Genomic DNA, 24810 nt, shown 5'->3' with positions numbered 1-24810 from the left:
AAATATGCCTGTAAATTTTTAAATTAAAATATTGCTCAAACTGTGTGCTTAAATGAAAAAAATCTGATGTGTACACCACATGACTTCCTTGTACGGAATATTAAATTATAGGCATTTTTTCTTGCATTCAATTTAAACTTATTGAATTGAATTAAATCTACTTCGAAGATAGCGCATAAACCACAATAGAATAAATGCACTCTTTAAAATTCACTCTTATTTGTTTACCATAGCGACACTCTGGCGTTAGGTTCACTTAACAGCGTTATATTTTGCTCATATTATAACTCAGAATGCACAAAATTTATATCATTTAAAGAATTATCTAATCGTTGCCACATGTTATTATTCAAATACTATAAAAAAGCTAGAACGATGTATAAAAGAAATTAAGCAAGCAAAACAAAAAAGAAACAGTTTTTCACAGACGATTGAGTATGTCACATTCAATTAATTCAGTTCTCACTTCATAACAAGGCAAAAATACATAAAAACTCAAAATACCTGTATTAAAAATTACGAAGTAAATTTTAAACACTTAGTCGAAAAAATTCCAGAAAGGATTAAGCAGGATTTAATTAGCAATAATAAATGAAGTCCTTATGTTTGTTGTTGCGAAGCTTAGTCTCTCTAGATTGGCAACAAATCTACTATTCTACTGTTTTCAAATGTAAATAAATATATATCCGCCATGTTATTTAAAGATTAGGCTTAACCGCACTTAAACAGCTTTTAAATTGTTGATATTTGTACAGCTATTGCTTGCAGATTTACGAAAGGCATAAAAACTTTAACCAGAAGATAAAAACAACATAATTCAATCATTTTTAAAGCAAAAAATGTACAGTTTACAAACATATAAGAGTAAAGAAACTGAGATCACTGGGACGGGTAACAGAGTGGTTATATATATAAATATATTTATACACGTTTGGTACGGCCGACTGCAACCAAAATACGAGGTGCACATCTACATGTTATAGCAGTCCTATATACAAAATTTCAACGTTCTGAGGCTACTCGTTTTTGAGTTATGCGAGATATGTACGTACGTCTGTCCTTCGTTCAGATGTCACGCAAAAACATCGTTAAATTGCATTCGATAGCAGTCATAATGGATATTTTCGTTGAAATGTGCTGCCTGAAACTTTTCGCGATTACAATACTTTATTTTTACTTCGTACAAGATGTAAAAATGAATCAAATCAGAAACACCGGATTCATTTGTTTGAAGTAATTTATGACTTTGGTAGGAAATAACTGCTGTAAATTTCAGGCATATTTGGATCTATACTTCACAGTGATTCGTTCAAAAACATATGTTAATAAGTATGTATAGTTCTGAAACATGATTGAGATCATATTTTAGGTGGATGAGCAATGGATCAGGTGAATGAAGACAGAAGCTCGTTTAGTAATATATACTCGATAATTGTTCAATCCTGAAAATTAATCTACTTTGTAATAGCTCTCAGTGCAGTTTAAGGAAGTATAATCTGAAATATCAATGACAAGTTAGAGAATTTTGGTCAATTATATGATGACAGCGACGTCCTACATTTAATTTTCTTTTTATTATATTCTAGTGAGGAAGCTTTGGGAAGGCAATTGCTTAAATTGAACTACGAAGTTATGAATAATTTCCCTGGTTTATATTATATTGTCACAGAGCTTTACAGCAGGATTAAATATATGACAGCATACATAATGCCATATTTCATTCTGAATGCCTTTTACTGAGAGTGCTACCAGCTCTCAGTAAGGATTTTACCCAAACTGTCTCAGCAATATTTTCTTAATGAAAACATATTTTGCGTTATAAACCGCCCAGGCGGTATAATGGTTAGAGGAGGCGACTGCGGTATCAAAGGACCCGGGTTCGAATCCCGGTGAAGGCATGGATGTAACTGTCATCCCTTCATAACAGGCAACGATCGCCATCTATTATTCACAATAAAATGGCTACCACTTCTGGTCTTAGGAGTGGCCATTGTCGAATAGGCAAGTGTCCGCCATTAGATGAAAAAAAAAAAGGCTTTGTTTAATTAACAGCATTTAACTATTTTTTGAGTAGATGGATATTATGTGTTCTATTATCATCAAATCATATTAAGCACTGACGAAAAAGTTTTAGATTTTACTGTAACAGCATTCACATCCGACTGGTTTTAAGTTCTTCAAGCAATAAAGTTGCACGTTTATCTGCATAGGATAAAGGAGAAGAGGAATATCAGTCTTCTTTCATAGAAGAATTTATAAGAGAAAGCGTTCATATTTACGGCACGTATGGAGTATCATGCAAATAGTAACTTCTCCGGTTTGAATTAGAAATGATCATTTGTTTTAAAATGACGTCATTAGTGAGCACATGCCAGTTCTTGAAATGGTATAAGTTTTGAATAAATTTGGCCATTATTACATTTTATTACTGTTTTAATTTGTCCAGAAGTTTAAACAGTATTGCATTTTTGCTATTAATAATTTGTTTTATGGTTGTTTTAGACGTAGATCGTAAAGTAGACGAAGTAAAAAAGAAATATCAAACTTTATATAACCCTTACACCGTATTCACTTTAAAAATTAGGTACAATATTTTTACGACGAGTTATAGCTTTCCGATAACTTCATGTAAAATAAAAGCTTAAAAATAATGCACAAGCAAATGCAAATTTTTCTAATACCTGATTTAGAATTTCGAATAAAAAATTACGAATTCCAATTTAATGCTGCATTGCTCAAGTTTGCAATACTATGTTCATCCACTAAAAGCTCTATCCCATCCATTAAAAATAAGGGATGAGGCTACAATAATTTGAAGCACTATCTTTAATCTTCAAAAATTAGTTTTTTACTTACTCAGCAAAAGCTGAGCTCCAATGTGAAAGGGACAGCAAGGAAGAAATATCATTTCACCTTCTAGTTTAATGATGTTATTATTCTCATAATGCTATGATTTAATGAGTAAAATATTTTTCATTTAAATATTAATTATTTGCAAAATTTTAACCACGCTGGTTTGCGAAAGGCCAACTTGAACAGCCAAATTCTTGTAATTCATGTGACTTTATAAATAAATCTTACAGATTTTCTTAGAGTTACCTGATAATTTAGCAACAGTATCAGCCATAAGCAAGATACGATAATGTATTAGGCTGCGACAAATCTGCTTTAATAAATCACAGGCTAATAAGGAACAATAGCAAGCACAGTAACTTTACTTTCAATGACATATTGTCTCGTACTCTTCTTTTAATATTTAACGAAAATGAGTAATTACAATTAAAAAAATGAGAGGAAAGATATTAATTAGAAATTACTTGCTTTTCCAAGCTCAAATTCACCTTGAAGGTAAATTTTTCTAATGTTAATTGATTGTACTGATTATTTTTCGAAGCTAACAGAGATTTATTAAAAAATAGCTCCGTATATTCAGTTTTATGCACTATATTTGAAACTATACATGCTTGTACTGTATCTAGTTCTGCCATCCAAGTTACATAAATTATAACTGATTGAATTTCCAAGTTGCAAATGATATTACATCATAATATCCGGTCTTAAAACGTATGTACAAGTGGAACTAAGAATTAAACCCATCCATTTAAAAAAAAGAGCTTTTAATGGATGGGCTCTAAGAACTATGTTCATCCACTAAAAGCTCTATCCCATCCATTAAAAATAAGGGATGAGGCTACAATAATTTGAAGCACTATCTTTAATCTTAAAAAATTAATTTTTTACTTACTCAGCAAAAGCTGAGCTCCAATGCGAAAGGGACAGCAAGGAAGAAATATCATTTCACCTTCTAGTTTAATAATGTTATTATTCTCATAATGCTATGATTTAATGAGTAAAATATTTTTTCATTTAAATATTAAAAAGACAAAATTAGTGCAAATCGGCTACAAAATACTCTATCTGAAGCAATGAATTATACTCAAAGGCTGATCATTAAGGTTTAGCAGTCCATTACTTATCAAACAGTACGACTTTTAAATATAAAAAGTGCTTGATTTTATCTCTGTGGCCACATATATGTTATTGAAGTGTAACTAAGGATTATGAGATTTTACTTTTTATATCCATGTAATATTAGCAACTTTTCTAATAAATAATTAAAATTTATTAACATGGCTTTGAAGCAATGAATATGTAATTATCTCGCACAATATTGCAAGTCTGCAATTTTCAGAAGTTTTTAAGAAGATTACAATTTGTTTCGGGGTTTGAAAAAACAAATGCTATACCGTCTAAAACGTTACAACATAATGCTTGTGTTAGTCAGAATAAATAATCTAAAACGTATTCCTTACGAATGTGGAGTAGTAATATTCTTCATGGCTTGAGAATTGTTCTTATTCCTAACAGGACAAGGGAATGTAAGAAGAACTAAATATCACTTATTTCCCTATAAACTGTACAATAACTATTAATTGTTTCATATATGATTGGCATCTGAATTACACGTATTCATCGCTTTGTAACATTATTTGCTGTAGACGATTACAGATACTAAGCAATTATCAGTTTCTTTATTATTCACAAAAATAATACTAAGACATTATAAGTTTGCTTATTTATCCTTCACAAAAAACTATATTTTCACATCAGTATTGTTATCAATGATCTTTACAAAGATACGTATTACCATGTTTTTGGAAACTTGGTTATATATCACTACTCATTTGAAGACAAATTATAACCGTGCTTTCTAGGGCTACATATGTAACATTAAAGTACTCAGTGTACCTAATTATCTGAAAGCAACCTAGCTAGCGAGGGATGACTTGACTATCTATGGGAAGAAAAAATACTCCTGAGTTCTAATCATTTTCCTCTCAGTTGCTTTAAGGTTTATTGCTAGTTATTAGTAATTTTAAGGTTCATTTTTAGCATTATTCATTTAAAGCCTGTATCGTATTAGCTACATCAGGTGTACCTTTAAATCAACGTTTTCGCCTTAATACACTCATGTCCATAAATTAAGGATCATTCGGAGTCACGCGGAAATCGAACTCTAAAATAAATATATCACCTGTAAAATCACTACACACATCTTCAAGAATCATATGCAAATTTCAGGAAGTACCTAGATGACACCGATGGTACGTCACAATGACGAAAGTGTAAGAGAGTGATATATAAGGAATACAGGCAAAGAAGTAAAATTGTTCGCAGGCGCTTTATAAGCATTTCAATGCAATAACCGAATGGTTATGACACAAAGGACGCATTTGGATGATTTTTTACGTGATAGAATTATCTGCCGTCTGTAATTTGGGCGTACCCAACTGGAAGTATCAGACGAACTTGGAATTGCCCAGAGTGTCATCTTCAGGCTTTGGCAACGATTTTCAACTTCAGAGAGCAAGATGATGGTAATGTAAGTAGACGTTACAACAGAGGTCGCCCCAGAGTTACAACGACGAATGAGGACCGGTATTTAGCAGTTACTGCCAAAAGAAACAGGCGGAGCACAGCCTCAGACCTGTCTCGTCAGCTCTCTTCAGACACTGGTACGACAATTTCACGGCAGACCGTGTACAGACGCTTAGGGCAAATTGGTCTATATGCTCGTAGACCTGTCAGATGCGTTCCACTTACTGCAACTCACTGTCGCCTGCTGTTAGCCTGCAGTAGAGAGCATGCATTGTGGAAACCGCAACAGTAGGCTTGTGTGATGTTTTCCGACGAGTACAGGCTTAGCTTGCAGTCTGATTCTCGCCGGACTTTCACATGGAGAGCTAAAGGTATCCGTTACCACCAAGAAAACATCATTGAACGACACCGTTACGGTGATGCAGAAGTGCTCGTTTGGGGTGGAATTATTCTGGGCTCCAGAACTGACCTGCATGTTCAAATTGGAACCATGACAAGCCAAATCTATCGGGACGTCATTCTGGAACAACATGTACGTTTGTTTCGGGGCGCCATAGGCGCACAATTTGTGTTTATAGATGACAATTCCCGTCCTCCCCCTGCAAACATCGTAAGCGAATGCCTTCAATCGGAGGATATCACCCGTATGGACTGGCCAGCATTCTCACCGGACTTGAATCCAGTAGAGCACGTGTGGGACATGCTTGGCCGACGAGTTACAGCCCATCAATATCCTCCTACATGTCTACCGGAACTTCAGAGAGCATTGCTTTTGGAGTGGTGTAATATGCCCCAAGATCAGATCGATAATTTGATACTCAGCATGCCTAGGCGTTGTACGGACTGTATTATATCGTCTGGGAGATATACAGTGTATTAACAATCATACCAACCATGTAATACTGGTTTTTTGTAAATAGGGTTTTTGTTTTTTGTAATTTGCTCCAGGGAGAAAAAATCGCTAATTTTTTTTTTTTTTTTAATAATATCAAACATATAGCAACTTTTTTTGCTTTTTACCTTTTGTTTAATAAATAAGCTTTACAAATAAGTCATTAACTTTTGTGTCTTAGATTCACTTTCTGAAATACTTGCGTCAATTATTCAGCTTTCGTGCCTTAAATTAACTTCCCAAATATTTGCGTCAGTTACTGAACACTCGTGCCTTAAATTAACTTTTTAAAATACCTGCGTCAGTTACTCAGCATTTATAATTCAAAATTCGTCCTAGAGCATTTTAAAGATGTACTTTTCTGGACATGATTGCCATCACTTCTCGAATATATCGAATCTCTGAATATTAACATTCCAAACTGGGGTGTAATTGCAATAATTAACACTCGAAACGGTAACTGTAGTATAACATAGTATTCCTGGTTGAAAATTTCGAGGCAAAAGTAGGGCATTTATTTGATGATGGTAGTATCAATTTAAGCATTTTTTACTTAAATGATTACTGGTTGCAGTCCACTGGTATTTCGAAAGTATTAAAAAGACTTCTATAGCAGTCACTGAGCCAGTATGTTTTTAGACGAAAGATATTACTAATTTTTGATGATAATCGATTTATGCTGAGAATTTTGCTAAGTTGTTGCTAGTACTATAAATACGATTCGGATACGCTTATAGTGACGTACATGAGAATATTGAGGTTATAAACGCGGATTTACTAATCTGTTTCTCAAATAAATACTGTTGCATAGACAATCATTGTTTCGAAAATATGATAAATTAGAAAGGAATAAAGCTCTGAACTGCATTTAATATACGTTAATAAAATTGCAGGAAGCTAAAATTAAGAGCCTAAAGTGACAATACGATTATTATATTCCTAAATAAAATTAAATTTTAATTAAGTATAAGACAGGAATTGAGGTCAATGTTAAATGCACCGCATGATAGAAAAAACTATAGGAAGCTTTTCAGCTTTGTCAGGTTGCGGCATTTATATCTAAGTTTTGCTAAAAAAGTGACCTTTAATTTACATCTTTCCTGTTTGCTTCGTTTCGCCACCAGATTCGCTCACTCCAGAAAATCTCGGTGCAAGAGTTTAGGTATTCCCGCCGAGACTGCATTACCAATGAAAGTTTTTCTCTCTTGGTGACTCCAAGACTTCGCTTGTCTCGAATTTAACAGAACAGAGTAAGGATAGGTTAGCAAGTTAGAATTTTGAATCACTGTCGTGGTCTTGCCCGAAGTTTGCAGCCTGTGTTAGGATTAAATTATCTGAATTTATAACAGTTCGAGGAAAGTCTGTGTTTCAGCCAGACCGAGGTGACTGGTAATTTTGGTTGCATATTTTTTTTTATTTAACACCTCAAAAGTGGGGGTAAAATAAATTTAAAGTGAGCGTATTTATGTGTCTAAGTTTAATTGAACTCAAGATAGGTGTTATAAGGTAACCTTCAATAAAATATGCACTGAATAAATCAGTTTCGTCAGTTTTCTTAACTGAAATTTTAATTAATACTTAAACTGATTTGAAAGTAGCTTTTCGTTACTTAAAAATAAAATATTTATTATGATATTGATACATGAGTTCTTGTAGCATTCTATACATTGTAACTGAGAAGATGGATTATATAGAAATTCTCTTTGTTGAATACTTTTTTACTTCATGACATACTTTTGTAATTGAACAAGTGATATTGCTTTCCCTGAAGTAGGAATTTCCCCGTCAATAAATAAAATGCGATCGCTCAGATAGAAAGGGCAACTAAAAGAAATGCTTCATAAGTAAGTTTTAATGATATATGATATCTCAGAAATGAGATAAATAAGAGGGATATTAGTCGAGATATTAATATTTCTGGCAATTATAATTTTGATTTAAAACTGTTCAGAGAAATCGACTCAAAATAAACCGAAAAAAAAAAGTTCCAAATTTACAATAAGCCTATTTTTTTTCTTTAAACCAGTTACTTAATTTATAACACACTGCAAATTAAATTCACATCCGCAAAAGGTAACCGATGATATCTTACATATATTAAATTTAATTCAGTTTTCAAATCCTCCTGCATTGTTTTAAATTGTTGTCAGTTCATTCAAATTACATAGATACAATTTCGCTTTTTATGAGCACTAGCAATGTTATGCTTAATTTACTAATCTGAAATGTTATTTCGAAATATCACATAATTCTCCAATGTGATATGAATTTAATATTTATTTTGTTACAAAGCGAACTGAAGATTTGATGAAGTATTAGTCTGTTACTTCATGTGTATTTCAGCAAAGCTAGAGGAAAAATTATTCAAATTTCAGTCACGAAATAAAATAAGTTGAGAGTTAATGTTATATTATTATACGCTCTACAAACAGCTTTCTACTATGCAGCCAATTCTATAACAGAAATGGCCGGAGACAAGGAAATAAGACACACACACCATATAATATATATATATATATATATATATATATATTACAATATATATATATATATATATATATTACAATATATATATATATATATATATATATAATATATATATATATATATTATTGTTTATGTGAGTATCGTTTGCTTCATTTTATTGTTGCAAACAGCGTAAATTCCTTTTGTTTTTCTTCCTTTAGTTTTGAACTTTACGTGTGGTAACAAGATAATTGATTGATAGAATTGTGTTTGTGACAGCCATGTAGAGTGGCTCGCTTATTTTGTATCAATTATTTCGCATCGCTGACAAGTGTAATTTAATAAAAGTGTAGGAATACAGTCCATTTGTTGATTGATTATAGTTTGTGAAACATATTAAGTTTAAGAACATATTTGTTGGTCAAAAGTCTAGCCGGAGAGCTAGTGAAGATTGTGACTGTTCTAAGTGTATTCTAACAACGCAAATATGCATATGGTTGGTGAAAATTATCCACTTTGTGAGGTAAGTGGATTTTGAACAAAATTCGTTTAATTTGTTGTTAAATTTTAAGAACAATGTTGTAATACAGCATAGAATTCGATTTCATTTTAATAATAGTTTTAAGTGATTTAAGAACAATTTCTGTTTTTGAATTGATCAATTATGAGTGAACTTACAACTTTTAAAACAAAAAGAGCGGTCTTACGCAGGAGTGTTACTAATTATGTAAAGAAAATTGAAACTATTTTAACTGCAGATGAAATTAATTTAATAGAACTAGAGGAATGTGTCGAATTATTGAAATAAAAAGAAACTGAGTTAAGGAAGCTTGATTCTGAAATCGAAAGTTTAATTACAGATACTAAAGAATTAGAAAACGAAATAGATAATGTTCAGGAGTACACAGATAAAATTTATTTGTGGAAATTTAAAGGTGAAAAAATATTAAAAAAACAAATAATAAAAATAATTCTAATAGTGTAATTTCAGAACAGGTTCTTGACAATATTAAATTACCCAAGTTAACATTACCGACTTTTGATGGTAATATTACAGAATGGATAGCTTTTAAAGATCTTTTCAGTGCTTGTGTAAGAAATAATACAAATTTATCTAGTGCTCAAAAATTGTAGTATTTGAAGGCTTCGTTGAAAGGTGAAGCATATCGCATTATTCGAACCATTCAAATTTCGGATTGTAATTTTGAAATAGCATGGAATTTGTTAGACTAAAGATATTCAAATAAGAGAGAACAAATTTTTGCATATATTAAACGTTTTTTAAGTTTACCAACTATTCAAAATGAATCAGCATTTGCTATTTTAAATTTAGTTGACAATATTAATGAAGTAATTCGTTCTTTAGAAGTATTGAATCAAACCATTGATAATTTTGGTGACGCTTTAATGACTTATTTAATTTTGCAAAAATTAGACCCTGCTACAAAATTATGGTGGGAACGTCAGTTAAAATCTAATGAAATTCCAAAACTTACGACTTTAATAGAATTCCTAAAAAACTATGCAAGAACACTTCAAAATAGCAAATCAACAAGTAATAAGGTACCTAAATCTGTGTTTCAAAATAAGAATAATGTTCTGGTTGCTACTTTGGGTTGTGGTTATTGTAAAGAAGATCATAGTTTAGCCAAATGTTCGAAATTTCTAAATTTATCGGTTCAGCAAAGGATAGATTTTGTAAAATCTAATCGTTACTGTTTTAATTGTTTATCTAATATGCACTTGCTCAAAAAATGCAAGAGTTTAAATACATGTCGACATTGCTTTAAGAAGCATCACAGTATTTTGCACATTGTAAATAATTCAAAGAATAAAACTCAGTTAAACAGTATATCTCCGCCTACGCAATCTAGCATTAAAAGAGATGAATTAACGAGTCCTAAGGACGTTTCAGCCACAGTTTGTGCCTCTCATTATGATTCGAATGCAAAAGGTAATCAAACCAGTGATATTTTACTGTGTACTGCTTTAATAAAAGTTCAAAATTCTAAGCAACAATTTGTGAAGTGTAGATGTTTATGTGACACTGGATCTCAGAGATCATTTATTTCAAGGCATTGTGTGAAGAAATTAGGATTACGAGTGAAAGATAATTCCATTTCTGTATCATGTCTAGGAAAATTTAAAACTATAAGTAATGTGGAAATCGATTTAGTATTCACTTCTCATTTTAAAAGTGATATTCGTGTATCAACATCAGCGTTTGTACTGGACAAGGTGACAGATAACATTCCCTATGTATCTTTGCCATCAATCATCTTCGATAACTTCAGTGATTTACAATTAGCTGATCCATTATTTTACAAGTCACAACCAGTTGACATTTTATTTGGAGTAAATGTATTTCTGCATTTAATGACGGGAGAAATTGTCAAACGTGGTCCTGATCTACCATTTGTTCTAAATTCGAGGTTGGGATGGATAATTTCGGGTACTACAAATTTTGAATCTACAAATTTTGAGCAAGTATATATAAATCATTTGAATACAAACACAGATGAGTTAGTAAATTCTTTCTGAGAGTTAGAAAAGTTTCCAAATGTACAACCTTTAACAAATGAAGAAAAACTTTGTGAAGAACATTTTAAAAACTCGCATTTTAGAGACACATCAGGTCGTTAATCAGTTGCATTACCATTCAAACATAATAGAGATATTCTAGGTGACTCCCGTGAAGTGGCGTACAGAAGATTTCAATACTTGGAGAAGAGGCTGTTATCTATGAAAGAAATTTACAACCAGTATATTCAGTTTATGAAAGAGTACTTTTCACTAGAACACGTAGAATTAGTGCCAGACACAGATTATGAATTAGAGAATAAACACTATTATATCCCACATCACTTCGTGTTGAAGGACTCTAGCTTAACAACAAAATTGAGAGTTGTTTTCGATGCGAGCGCTAAAACAACACCATGTGTTTCTTTAAATGATACACTAATGATAGGCCCAAAAATACAAGATGACTTAATTTGTATTTTACTAAGATTTAGGCTTCATAACATTGCAATAACCGCTGATATTAAAATGATGTACAGACAGATAAAGGTTCATGAAAAAGATAGAGATTTTCAGAGAATATTATGGAGAGATAGCCCGTGTAAGCAAATACAAGTTTGTCGTTTGAAAACAGTTACATATGGAACTGCAGCTGCTCCATATCTTGCAACCAAAGTTTTGAGTCAGTTAGCGATTGATGAAGGATTGAACTTTCCAAAGGCAAAGAATATAGTTTTAAGAGATTTTTATGTTGATGATATGTTAACTGGTGTAAATGATAGTTCGGAAGGTATTGCATTGATAGACGAATTGCAACATCTGCTAAAAAGTGGTGGCTTTGAGCTTCACAAATAGTCGACAAGTGAACCGTCGTTGTTAAAAACCTTTGGCTTAACAAACACAGATAGTGACATCGTGTAATAGAAGTTAAAACATTGAAAGTTCTGGGATTGGAATGGTATCCGGACAATGATGAATTCAAATGTAATGTCGGTGTAATAGAGTATCAAAGTGTTCCGACTAAAAGAATTATTTTGTCATTCGTAGCAAAACTATTCGATCCATTGGGGTGGATAGCTCCGTTTGTAATTCTCGCTAAAATGATCCTTCAGCAATTGTGGAAATTACAGTTATCATGGGATGATCCTGTAACAGAAGAGATTGATCGAAATTGGAGAAATCTATGTAGAGAAGTTAAACTTTTGAATTCTATAAATATACCTAGGAAAATTCTGCTACCTGATTATTTTCGATGTGAACTTCACGGATTTTGTGATGCGTCTGAAAGAGGTTATGCAGCAGTTATTCATATCAAAACTTGCAATAACTCTGACATTAATGTTAGAAACAGCTAAAAGTAACAGCTAAAAGTCGTGTAGCACCATTAAAATCTATTACGATTCCAAGACTGGAATTATGTGCAGCAGTGTTATTGGCACGCTTGATTCAGTCTATAATGGCTGCATTAGTTATAAATTTTGATTTAGTGCAAGCTTGGAGTGATTCACAAATCGTGTTGTCATGGCTAAGGTCAGATCCTAAAAAATGGCAAGTATTCGTATCCACTAGAGTTTCTGAAATACAATACATCTTACCACCTGAGAACTGGAGTCATGTTGATGGAAAGGAAAATCCAGCTGATTGTGCTTCACGTGGATTATTTACTGCAGAACTATTATCTCATCAATTGTGGTGGAATGGTCCTTCTTGGTTAAAGTGCAGTGAGATTGCCTTGTCTAAAATATTCTTATAAATGAAGAGGCATTACCAGATGCACGTAAAACAGTCTCATTTGTAGTTTCTGAACCTTGGATATTAAGATTCATATTGAATTCTAAAGTAGCATAGCATATCTAGAAAGAAATACGTCTTTTTTATCTAGTAATGAAATTCGAGCTGCAACTTTCTGTATTGTCCGAATAATACAGCGATTTCACTTTTTTAAAGAAATTCAATGTTTGGAGTTGGGAAAGGACTTACCTACAAACAGCAACCTCCTTAGCTTGTGTCCAATTTTAGATGACAACAAAGTGTTACGTGTAGGAGGAAGACTGAAAAATGCGCAACTGTCAGAAAATGAAAAACATCCAATCTTATTACCTTCAAAACACAATCTGACAGAAATCATAATTAGACACTTTCATGTCAAATATCTGCATGCAGCACCGGAACTTCTTCTATCTTTAATTAGACAGCAATTTTGGATCATACCTGCTAGATCTGCTGTCCGAAAAGTAGTAAGATCTTGTATCACGTGTTGCAAAATTAGAGCTAAAACTGCAAGTCAAATAATGGCTGATCTACCGGAATCTAGAGTAACACAATCGCGGCCATTTCATTGAACTGGAATAGATTTTTCTGGACCGTTCATGATTAAACATCGTGTAGGACGTGGACAAAAACCATTTAAATCTTACGTATGCTTATTTGTGTGTTTTATAATCAAGGCAGTACATTTTGAAGTGGTAGAAGATTTGTCAACAAAGGCATTTTTAAGTGCATTGAAACGATTTATTGCAAGAAGAGGGAAACCATTTGAGATTTATAGTGACTGCGGTACTAAATTTAAAGGTGCAGACAAAGAAATCAGAAAATGTTTTTTGCAATGTAAGCAAAATCAAGAAATTCACAAATTTTTGTCTTTAGAGGAAATAAAATGGATATTCAACCCGCCATCATCTCCCCATTTTGGTGGACTATGGGAATCGGCAGTAAAGTCAATGAAATTACATCTAAAAAGGACTGTTGGTGATACTGTGCTGACCTATCCGGAATTTCAGACCTTGATAGCGCAGGTTGAGACTTGTCTCAACTCTAGGCCATTGTGTCCAACATCGGCTGATCCAAATGATTTAACTGCATTAACACCTGGTCATTTTCTAATAGGAACGTCTTTAACTGCCATACCTGAACCAGACCTAAATTATAGTTCCTTCAATCACATTGACAGATGGCATGTGAGACAGTTTATTTTTCAGCACTTCTGGAAAAGATGGAGTCGAGAATACCTGTCTCAGCTTCAACAAAGACCTAAATGGCAAAAATGTCAAAACAATTTAGAAGTCAATGACTTAGTCCTCATCAAAGAAGACAACCTTCCGCCTCTTAAATGGAGGTTAGGGAGAATAATTGCTGTTCATCCGAGCTCAGATCAAAGAGTCAGAGTTGCTAGTATTAAAACTGGTCATGGTGTCATTAAACGACAGTCGTGAAATTGTGTCCTCTTCCTATTCAGACTAAAAAACTATGAACTGCTTCGCATATAATATTTTGTATTATTTTTCTTATGTTTATCTTTATTACAGGCTAAGAAGTTTCAAAATGCTCCAACTGTTGAAATCCCCTGGAATTTCAACGAGGGCCAGGATGTTTATGTGAGTATCGTTTGCTTCATTTTATTGTTGCAAACAGCGTAAATTCCTTTTGTTTTTCTTCTTTTAGTTTTGAACTTTATGTGTGGCAACAAGATAATTGATTGATAGAATTGTGTTTGTGACAGCCATGTAGAATGGTTCGCTTATTTTGTATCAATTATTTTGCATCGCTGACAAGTGCAATTTAATAAAAGTGTAGGAATACAGTCCATTTGTTGATTGATTATAGTTTGTGAAACATATTAAGTTTAAGAACAATTATAAATGTATATAAATATATATTATATTATATATATATATATATTATATATATATATATAGTATATTGTAATTATATATATATATATATATATAGTATATTGTAATAAATTTTAGTCCATTTGTTTGCATTATTGTTTTTCAGCATTGTTGTATTATTTTGTATTGCTCTTATTTATTTATTTGCCGCATTTTATTTGTAAACTTAAGCATTCATTTTTTGTAATTAAATTTGAATATATTTACTTTTTATGTACTTTTTAAATATGTGCTTAGTTCTTATATAAACTTATAGAGTTTGTGACTCTGAATCCAGGGGTGTTTAAATTATGAAATTCGTAAAATGCTCTATAGGACAAACGAGTTCAAGTCGCAGTTAAATGTTGGCGAACAGAGTTTCTCTAAAGCTTCCAGAAGCCTCAGACAATATCATAAAAACTAGCTCCAACAGCCAGTTGTCATTCAGTTTTGAGTGATTTCAGAGAGACTGCAGTTTAAAGTTAACAGAATTGAGTTTTCTCTGAAGCAGCGAACGATATGTTTCGTTTGTTGAGGAGAATTTGGCTAATGTATGAGTCTCCATGAGTTATCTACAGTTATTCATACAGTGTTAATAAAAATAAACTGGATGTTTCTTTCTGCTCATCTGGACTATTCATTTGAAGAATTTTTTATAAACTCATAGCATACTATAGTATTCACAATTTAAAACTGTTAAAAGTTTAAATTACTGATATTATTATTTTCAAAATATTTGTAGTTACTATGGCAGAAATATACAAAAAATTACTTTACGTGTGTAAAAGACAAACAAAATAAAATGTGTATTAACAAAAGGGCTTTTATATTTTTTGTTTCAGAAATTTGTTACCAATAAAAATGGTTAAGTTATATTCTCAGCCAAATGTTGCAAAATGTTGAATAAGACACTTAATCAACATGTAATACCTTTAATACAAAAATATATTTTCATTTTATTATTGATATAACAAATTCACATACTATAGGAACAATACAAATAGAACATCAAAATGATTTATCATTAATAAAGATTTATTTTTATCAACATTGTGTCCATTTCAAATATAATCCTTCTGAAATACCAATACAATATCATGAGCCAACAGGTTTAAGCTACTTTATCGCTGTTACCAAATGAAAGCAGTTTTAAAAATCTACTGCATTTCATAATACGCATAATTCTGAAACATCATATCCTACTTGACTGAAATCAAAGAAGCGGAGGAAGAAGAAAGAAAGAGAATAAAAAATACTCAACATTTCCCTTTTATCCTTTATAAAACACAGAAATGCACAAAAGTTTCTTTCAGTCTCACAAAAAACTTTGCGATTGAATTAAAAATATATACTTCAACCTTCGAATGATTTTATAAGGCTGTACTAAGATTTAATTCATTTTTCAGGCTAAAAATATCGTTATTGATAACTTTATCGCGTAAAAACAGATTTCGAGAGCCCAAGAATTTTATATTTTAATGAAATGATTTCATCTCAATGGCAGAAGAAAAATTTCGAAAGTAATCTCTAGAGCCATTTTGATTTTTCAGCATTGAAACATTATGCTCTTCTTAAAAACTAAATATAAAATAAAATAAAAGCAAAAATAAATGTAGCAATAGTTGAGCGGTATTTTAGTCATTTTCTTGTCTATATATGTAACTTTCAGAGACTATGGCTTAAAATATTTTAGAAGTTCCATCTCTTTGGGCAGTCATAAAAACTTATTACATGCAACTTTTATTTTTAGTTTAACATTGCAAATTTTATATAAGAGCATTCAACATAAGAAATTTAATAGTAATATATTTAATTTTGCTGCTTCATTTTTATGGTATTGAAATGTTGAACGGATTCTGGGATATTAAGTGAAATATTTAAAATATGTATATATAATTTGCTTATTTGTTTGAGTGAGATTATTTTACATGTATGCCCTTTTCAGATATATAAAGATACTTCGAAGTTACCTATTTATGTAAGTATTAAATTTGATGCATTAAGTATACAAATCGTTTTTCTTTCCTTAAATTGTTTCTGTTATTCCAAAGGTCTTATCATATTTCATTGCTTTAAACTATCGAAATCTAATCAATGAAAATATATTTTGGCCTATTTAATAAATCAGGCCTATCATTTTCTTATTTATAAAATTATATTTGATTTTTCAAAATATTTTACACTAAATAACCGAACATACATTTATTTATTGAAGTGATGAAAAGTAAATCATGAATATATTTGAAATTTTATTTATTTTTATTCTAACGAAAGATAAATAAATTTTGGAGAAAAATTTTATTTCGTTTTAGTATGTTTTAATGTTCGGTGAGTTTAAATTTACAAAAAACTAACAGACCTTCAGTTTTTTTTTTAAAGTTTTATATTGTTAAAAAATAATTTCAAGTAAAATAGATGTTAAATGCATTTAATTTGTATATTCTAAGATAAGCTTTCCTTTTTTAAGTGGAAATATTAGATTTTTGGGAACTTCCAATTAAACAGAATATATAATTTTTTTTTCTTAATATTGCACACATTTATATATCTTTATCGCTATTTCAAAATGATGCATTTAAATGTTACTCCCAAATCTGTGTGTTCAATACGAAAACTATATAATCTATTAATTTGGGCGAAACATCCTCATTTCTGTTTTTCCTTAACACGGTTCAGTGTCAGCCTTTCATATTTTTGTTAATGTTAAATTTATTAAACAAAAAAGGATTAATTGGCTTTAAGAAAACGAATAAGTTTAATGCTAATCAATATTTAAAATTAGTAACAAAATAACTTTGAGTTTGGCGTAGATTTAAGCTTGCTGAATTGGATTTTCTTGGGGTTTTTCACATTCACAGAGATGTATCTTGCTTAGTTAATTACTTTTAAGTTCAATCCAGTCCTTCCTAATGCTTTTAAAAATCTATTAACTTATTTTTTAATTTCACTAATATATTTGCTGATAGATGGCGCTACCTGCTCGTTTACTTTACTGTTGAGTATGAGTGTTTGGCCCGTCTTGAAGCTCCTTATGAAGAGGGACCTGCACCTGAATGCTCTCGAAATCGATTGAGATCTTGACTTAAATCTACGCCAAACTCAAGGTTGTTGTGTTACTAATTTTATATCTCGCTTGGCGTGCTTCTTTTCCGCTTTCTAATCAATATTCTTGATGTAATTGTTACATCACTGATACTGTAAATGAGTTAAATTCACAGGAGCAAGTCAAATGCCTAAACGTTCATGGCTGTTATAAATGTAACATCACAACACTTTTCCATCAAGTGCATTTAATTCTAAATATCTTTAAGAAAACCAATTAGCGTACCGCCAGTAATGAAATCATAAGAATTAAATTATATGCACCATTAAAATTCTTGTGTTATTTGATAGTTGTATTTCTCATTATTTCATCGGAAGTTTTCTCTCTTGAATTCTTTCAGAAATTTTCTTTCCGATTCCTTAAAAGCACTCAGTAGTTTAATCTAAACTGCAGGAGATATCTTTTTCCAGACCCTTTAAATTCTTACACTAGATACATGGATGCTGCAGAACCTTCCCGTATCTTTTTATTTCAGACAAAGCTATTTTAAGAATTTTTGTTCTGAGTTCCTTGTTCAAGTATAGATGAATCTGTTCATATACTTCTTTTCTTCAGATAAAAAAGGTTCACACGCAAATGGTCTCTCGAGAGAAGTACCTTTTCATCCGGCGGGACACAATGGGTTTCCTGAAAAGACACATCAAAAAATAAAATATCAATTTTTCAGGAGAAAATGCAACGGAAGTATTCGCTTCCAACTATTTCACGATGCGGATAAACAGTGAATGAAATGTGAAATCTCTTTTCCTTCCCAACAGAAATATATTTTTGACAAAGTATTTGTTTCACTAATGTGTGCAGCTTTTAAGTCTCTAGCAAACGAAACTTATTAAAAATGTTGAGACTAACTTTAATTGCTCTCAAATAATTATACATGCATACTTACAAAAGTAGAATTAAGAAATTAACTTACAAAGGTTTATTGTGCAGGTAGTTCATTAAAATTTGTTTGATAATAAGCTAATAATTTCAGTTCTTATCCGCATAACCATTAACGAATTCTAAATCATTATATCTGTGCATTTATTTTTCTGAAGTTTGCTGCCTCTGCACCGTTAGAAACTAGATAGGCATTTAATAAACAGTAATTTTATTAACACAACTTTTAATATTTCATTACTAATAAGATATTCTTATAAATTAGAATTTTTTAACATAATTACATAGGTATGCATAGATTTATTGCTCTACTTATAGTTATCTTTTGCAAACAGGAATTCTGTAATTTAAAATTATTTTCTTGACATATCATTAAAAATATATTTATAGCCTTTAAGCGACTGAATAAGGTTATATTTCGATTGAATTTCTTACTACCCACTTTTATATAGTACTTAACAGGTTAAATATTTTGTAACTAATGCAAACTAACATACACTCAAGAGCCAAAACATTATGACCTGTCAATAACGAGTTGGGCCACCTTTGGCGCGCAACACAACTTCAACCTGCCTTGGCATGGATGCCACAAGTCCTTGATAGATGGCCGGAGACAGATTGTACCAGATGTTGTAGCAACGGTCACGCAAATCTGAGATACTGCGAATTGGTGGTCTTTGACCTCTGAGCTGCCGTCTTATGAGATCCCAAATGTGTTCTATCGGATTGACATCCGGTGAGTTAGGCGGCCAGGACATCAACTGGAAATCAGCATCATGTTCCTGGAACCACTCCAACACAATTGTAGCCTTGTGACACGGGGCGTTGTCCTGTTGGAACATTCCATTTCCAGCTGGAAAACAGAGGCCATGTAAGAGTGCAACTGGTCCGCAGTGATGTTCAGATACCCTGTAGCATTCATCGTCTGCTCTATCACAACCACGGGTCTCAGAGACGCCCAACAGAATGTCCCCCAGAGCATAATACCGCCACCACCGGCCTGTGTATGACCTACTGTGCATTGAGGGAGCAACTGTTCGCCTGAAAGACGGCGTATCCTGACACGGCCATCGGCATGATGAATGACAAACCGTGATTCATCTGACCAGGCAACTCTCTCCCACTGATCCATGGACCAGTCGCGAAATTCCCGGGCCCAGCGCAGGCGAAGTTGGCGATGACGCTTGGTCAGCAAAGGCACACGAGTGGGACGTTTGCTGCGTAGCCCCATATCCAACAGTGTCCACTGAACAGTGTGCTGCGTTACTTTTCTACTTGTCCCTGCATTGTATTCGGCTGTCAGCTGAGCCACTGTCTGGCTCCGGTTTTGCTTCACCATGCGAGACAGTCTCCGACGACCTTTTTCTTTGATAGCGTGTGGACGTCTAACACCATGTCGTCTACTGCTGGTTTCACCGTCATTCATACACTTTTCATACGTACTAACAACTGTAGATCGCGAATAACCCACGAGTCGTGCAGTTTCGGAAATACTTGTTCCGAGCCTACGAGCCATTACAATCTGCCCTCTATCAAAGTCGCTTAGATCCGCAGCCTTTCCCATCACATACAAAAGTAAGTGAAAGAATGATTCTTCAGACTCTCCAGCAGCAATTAAATACCACTTCCACCTGATCACGTGCCTTCCACGTCATCCAGGCGCGTTCATCGCAAAATATAGGGCTGGTCATAATGTTTTGGCTCTTGAGTGTATATAAGCTAATGTTAGCTAATAATTAATGTAAACCGTTTATGCATGTACGATTTCATATTTTTTTATTTTTACAACACTGAATAATAAGTCTGAATTTGCTTCGACTTTGGTTTAGTTTAAAATTATTAACACGAAATTCCTACAGCTTTTAGGACTTTATTTAACTTCAATTTTATTTGAACTTAATTAATAACCACACGCACATTACATTACAAAATCTTCTTACTTCCGTTTTTCCAATCTATTTTAATATTTTTAACGCAACTTTTTTATATATCTATCTAAGAAATAAAACTAGAAAACACATAACTCGCAATAGAACTCTAAATTTCTAATGTGAATACTACCTTCACATCTGCACAGACGCAGTATTTCTTTTCTGCAGGGATCCGCACTGATGTGAGCATATATCTAAGAATCTTTTAAAATTCAAACAACGAATTTCAGAGTATAAATACTTCAGCTGCCGTGTATGCATTATCTTTCGCCGCTTGCACTGTCCTGCTAAATCACGTCTCTTAGTTAAACTCTTTATTCTCACTGTTTAAGATGCAATTGCGTAAATAAAATTGTGGGCCACATTTAGCCTCCTTAGTGGTGTTTCAATTAAGAAGATATGTGTTATGAAATTCTTCCTCCAGAAATAAAAAGCTATGTTAACCCCTAAAGCAAGTTGTGTTTTGTAAAATTTTAAGTCATCTACGCAACAATTTTCCCGACCATGATGAAAAATTCAATTGATACCTATTCTAATTAAGCTCTCGTGCAAGATCATGTCACCCACAAGGAAATAAATCACCACGCACACTCAAACATATGTATACACAATCAAGAGAAAATCAATATAAGTAAATCGATGAAAAGTGTCACACTTATTTACAAGAATAATAATATTTAAAATAAAATTGAAAGCTGAAGCAAAAGTAAAACTATAATAAATAATAGTTGAAAATGTTCGATCCTTTTCCAGCTGCAGGAAGTATTTTCAACAGATCCATATTTCTTTATTACATCTGGATAATTATTAAAACAAATTAAGAAAATAAATCAGAAAAATTAAATTAAAAATAAAAGGAGTGATATAAATATAAACAAATGAAAAAAATCGGAAATGTTTCAGATTATAAATTACATCCAAAGGGGCGTGTTTTTAACATTTTGTGTGTTACTTTTATATATTAAATATCATGTTGTTCGCACATAAACCATAAAATTATGTTCGACAGCAATATCGCAAAAAAAATTTTAAACTGAGCATATCTTTAGAAATTCCAATATAGAAGCTCGCGCACTGGAGACAATTTTTTTTTTTTTTTTTTTTTCGTACAGTGTTGGCATTGCTCGCTTGGAAATCATTTAGTTTGTTAATCAAAAATTTGTTGAAGTTTTAAAAACTATGAAATCGATAATAAAAAAAAATTCAAATTCAAATTAGGACTTTCATATGCCATATTGTATGGAAGATTACGTTATTCAAATTTTGATGGATCTAGGTACCTTTTTTTTATCACAATACGAGAAACATACAAACATTCATGCAGATACTTCATTATTTAATTTCTTTAAATAAAATATAGGGCGATAATATTTGGTGTCAACAATTTTAAACGTGATTGAACATTCATTGAAACAACACTTATCGTGAATCGACGCAATGAGCCAAAACGAAATCAATAGTCCTTCTGGGCTAATTGTCCCTTTGGATTAAAAATTAACTAATTAAAATACTTTAAATCAACAAAACAATATTAAAATAATAAAAAGAAATTAAAATACTAATGAGAAATCAGGATAAAAATTATTTTGAATTAATTAGGATATAAACTGTTCGTTCTTCAATAAATAATCATCTTAATTTTTAATAATCTTAATTCAGGATGCATTATTATTATTTTTTTAAACATGCTTTCGCTATGTTTATAAGACACACAAATATGACATATACTTGTAGTTTTCTAAGACAGTCTCCTAACTGCAGATATCTTTGTATGGCTAATCATAAACTCCTTATGACTGAGCACAGTTAGGACATAAGAGACGCTCTAGTCCATCTTAGTATTATTCACGAACTGGAGGCCAACCTGACCGCAAGTGGAGCGTCAAACGTAGCACAACTATCAAGTGGAAATATTTATGACACATTCTGCACCTGCTTGAATCACAACCTAAGGTGATAATATAATTTCACTTAATTTCTAACTATTTTTCACAATATATTGTCAATAGTGATCCTATTTTTCACAGATATTCTTACTACTACTATTATTATTATTATTATTATAAAATAGTAGTAATTATTATTATTAATTACTTTATTAGCGTCCTCATCTGTTCATTCTGAAGTGCTTCCTATCTTCCACCACTATCCGTTCTTGAATATCTTCTGTCACTCTTAACTATTTTCTATTGTCTGCAACTAATCACAATGCTATGGGATCATACTGATACTATATTTTTATTATGTATTTCTTTTGAGCACGCCTGCTTTCATTACGCTTCAATATGCTTTCATTTATACTTTAATATGCTCTGTGGCTTTATTTTCTTAAAATGTGTATTTTTTGGAACACATAAATTGTATAATAATTTTTAGCTGGTGCGATTTATGTCTCAGAAACCTGGGCATCATTATGCTTAAAAGTCTTTTCTTTTGCTCCCCCAAATCCAATGCAAATATTAAAAGTATCATTTCTTCAAATAGCATCATTCATCTTAGAATATGTAAAACATATTGCGAAAAGCGTAATTTATTTCATGGTTCCGTAAGACCCAACCATACAGTTTACGTAAAGTTATGTGATAATACATGTAAAAGTTAAACAAAATAGTCTTCATTTGCAAATTCAAGTAAAGGGTGGTGACTTTTTATGTTATTCTTTCTCAGAAATGTTTTTCTTGTGATATATCAATATATAGAAAGCAAAACTGTCAGAAAGGCGTGATCATTTAATACAGGGCTGTGCAGGGCCGTGGAAATTTCGGGTGAAGTACTTATTCGCCTTCTTCTCTCTCATTATTCACCGCTGCTATCACTGAGAATTTTTAATGGTTTTCACGCCTATTAGCACATCCTATAAATTAAAATAACAGAAAAATATTTCTCATGAACAAACTGGCTGATCATCTCCAAATTATAGAGGTAAGGGTACTCTAAAACAGAAATACAGCCTTAGAGTATTGACATAAATTATTCATTGGAAAATAAATGTCATGTTGTCTCAAGCAAAAAACAACTAAATGCTCATGCAAGAAAAGCCTCAATGCTTTCGTGTATACATATATATCTTGAGGCACATTACAGGATCTAAACTTGTACGGCGATCTAAATTATGCCATTTCATCACCATAACACTGGGTTTATATAGGTCGTAACCACATTTTATGAGAATTGACGTGTATGATAAAATGCCTTTTCGGTCATTGTGCACTCTACGGCTTACAGTCTATTATTTGTTCATCTCACATGGAATGTCTTTTCGTAACAGCTACCCTAAAATAATGTCTTTCCGCAGAAGAAATCAATAAAACGTTTTGATACTTCGTGACGGAATTTGCATTCAATGAAGCAATGAAGAAAAAAATCACTCGATGCATTTTTTACTCAGATAACATGAATATTTAATTCCGCACAAAGATTCTGTGCAATAAGTACAGCTAATAAAACAAAGAATGAACACTAAAATAATATGGGAAAAAAGCATCTTTCGTATTATTAAATACTACACGCATTACCTTAAATACATAGATGTATACAGAGTATTTAAGTTTGAGAGATGAATTAAATAAAGTAATTTGTCAGATTTTCTTTTACTCAGTTAGATAAAAATATTGTGTTGCAAATATAAGAAAATTAAATTTTTATACCAGCTAATTGCTTTCTGACTGATAAGTTGTTACTCATCCTACAGAATACTGGTCAGATAAAAACCAGTTTTCAAAGACGTGTACAGTCATCCCTTGGACGGAGGGGACTGCCAAATATATGTATGCATATATATAATAATTTATTTACTAAAGAAGTATTGATTACATTTTTTCCTAATATAAATTTAGTAGAATGTATCAAAAAGAGGGAAGCCACATGCAAGAAGTTAATTTCGAAAATTATGTTTTAAAGGAACTTGAATGTAAATCATATAAAAAAAACTTTTTAAGGTGACTTGAATTTAAATCATGAATAAGAAAATTTCAAACTTTGAAAAAGAGA

The 24810-nt window shown here is 32.0% G+C and overlaps 1 protein-coding gene across 3 annotated transcripts in view; it reads right to left on the bottom strand.

The window, feature by feature from the left end:
* Positions 1-15823: 15823 nt before the first annotated feature.
* The window catches only part of LOC118185156 (protein turtle-like), a 657136-nt gene continuing 648149 nt past the window's right edge, over positions 15824-24810 (bottom strand). For all 3 annotated transcript variants that reach the window (XM_085813856.1, XM_085813857.1, XM_085813858.1), the window contains exon 14: positions 15824-18637. The gene's annotated coding sequence lies outside the window, so the exon portion shown is untranslated. The remainder of the gene's footprint in view (positions 18638-24810) is intronic.

The sequence above is a fragment of the Stegodyphus dumicola genome, chromosome 3 (genome assembly GCF_044657685.1).
Source record: "Stegodyphus dumicola isolate Sdum_Otavi_A_Nest chromosome 3, ASM4465768v1".
Classification (NCBI taxonomy): domain Eukaryota; kingdom Metazoa; phylum Arthropoda; class Arachnida; order Araneae; family Eresidae; genus Stegodyphus; species Stegodyphus dumicola.
Note: the sequence above shows the minus strand (reverse complement) of the source record. Positions and strands in the feature narration are given on the sequence as shown.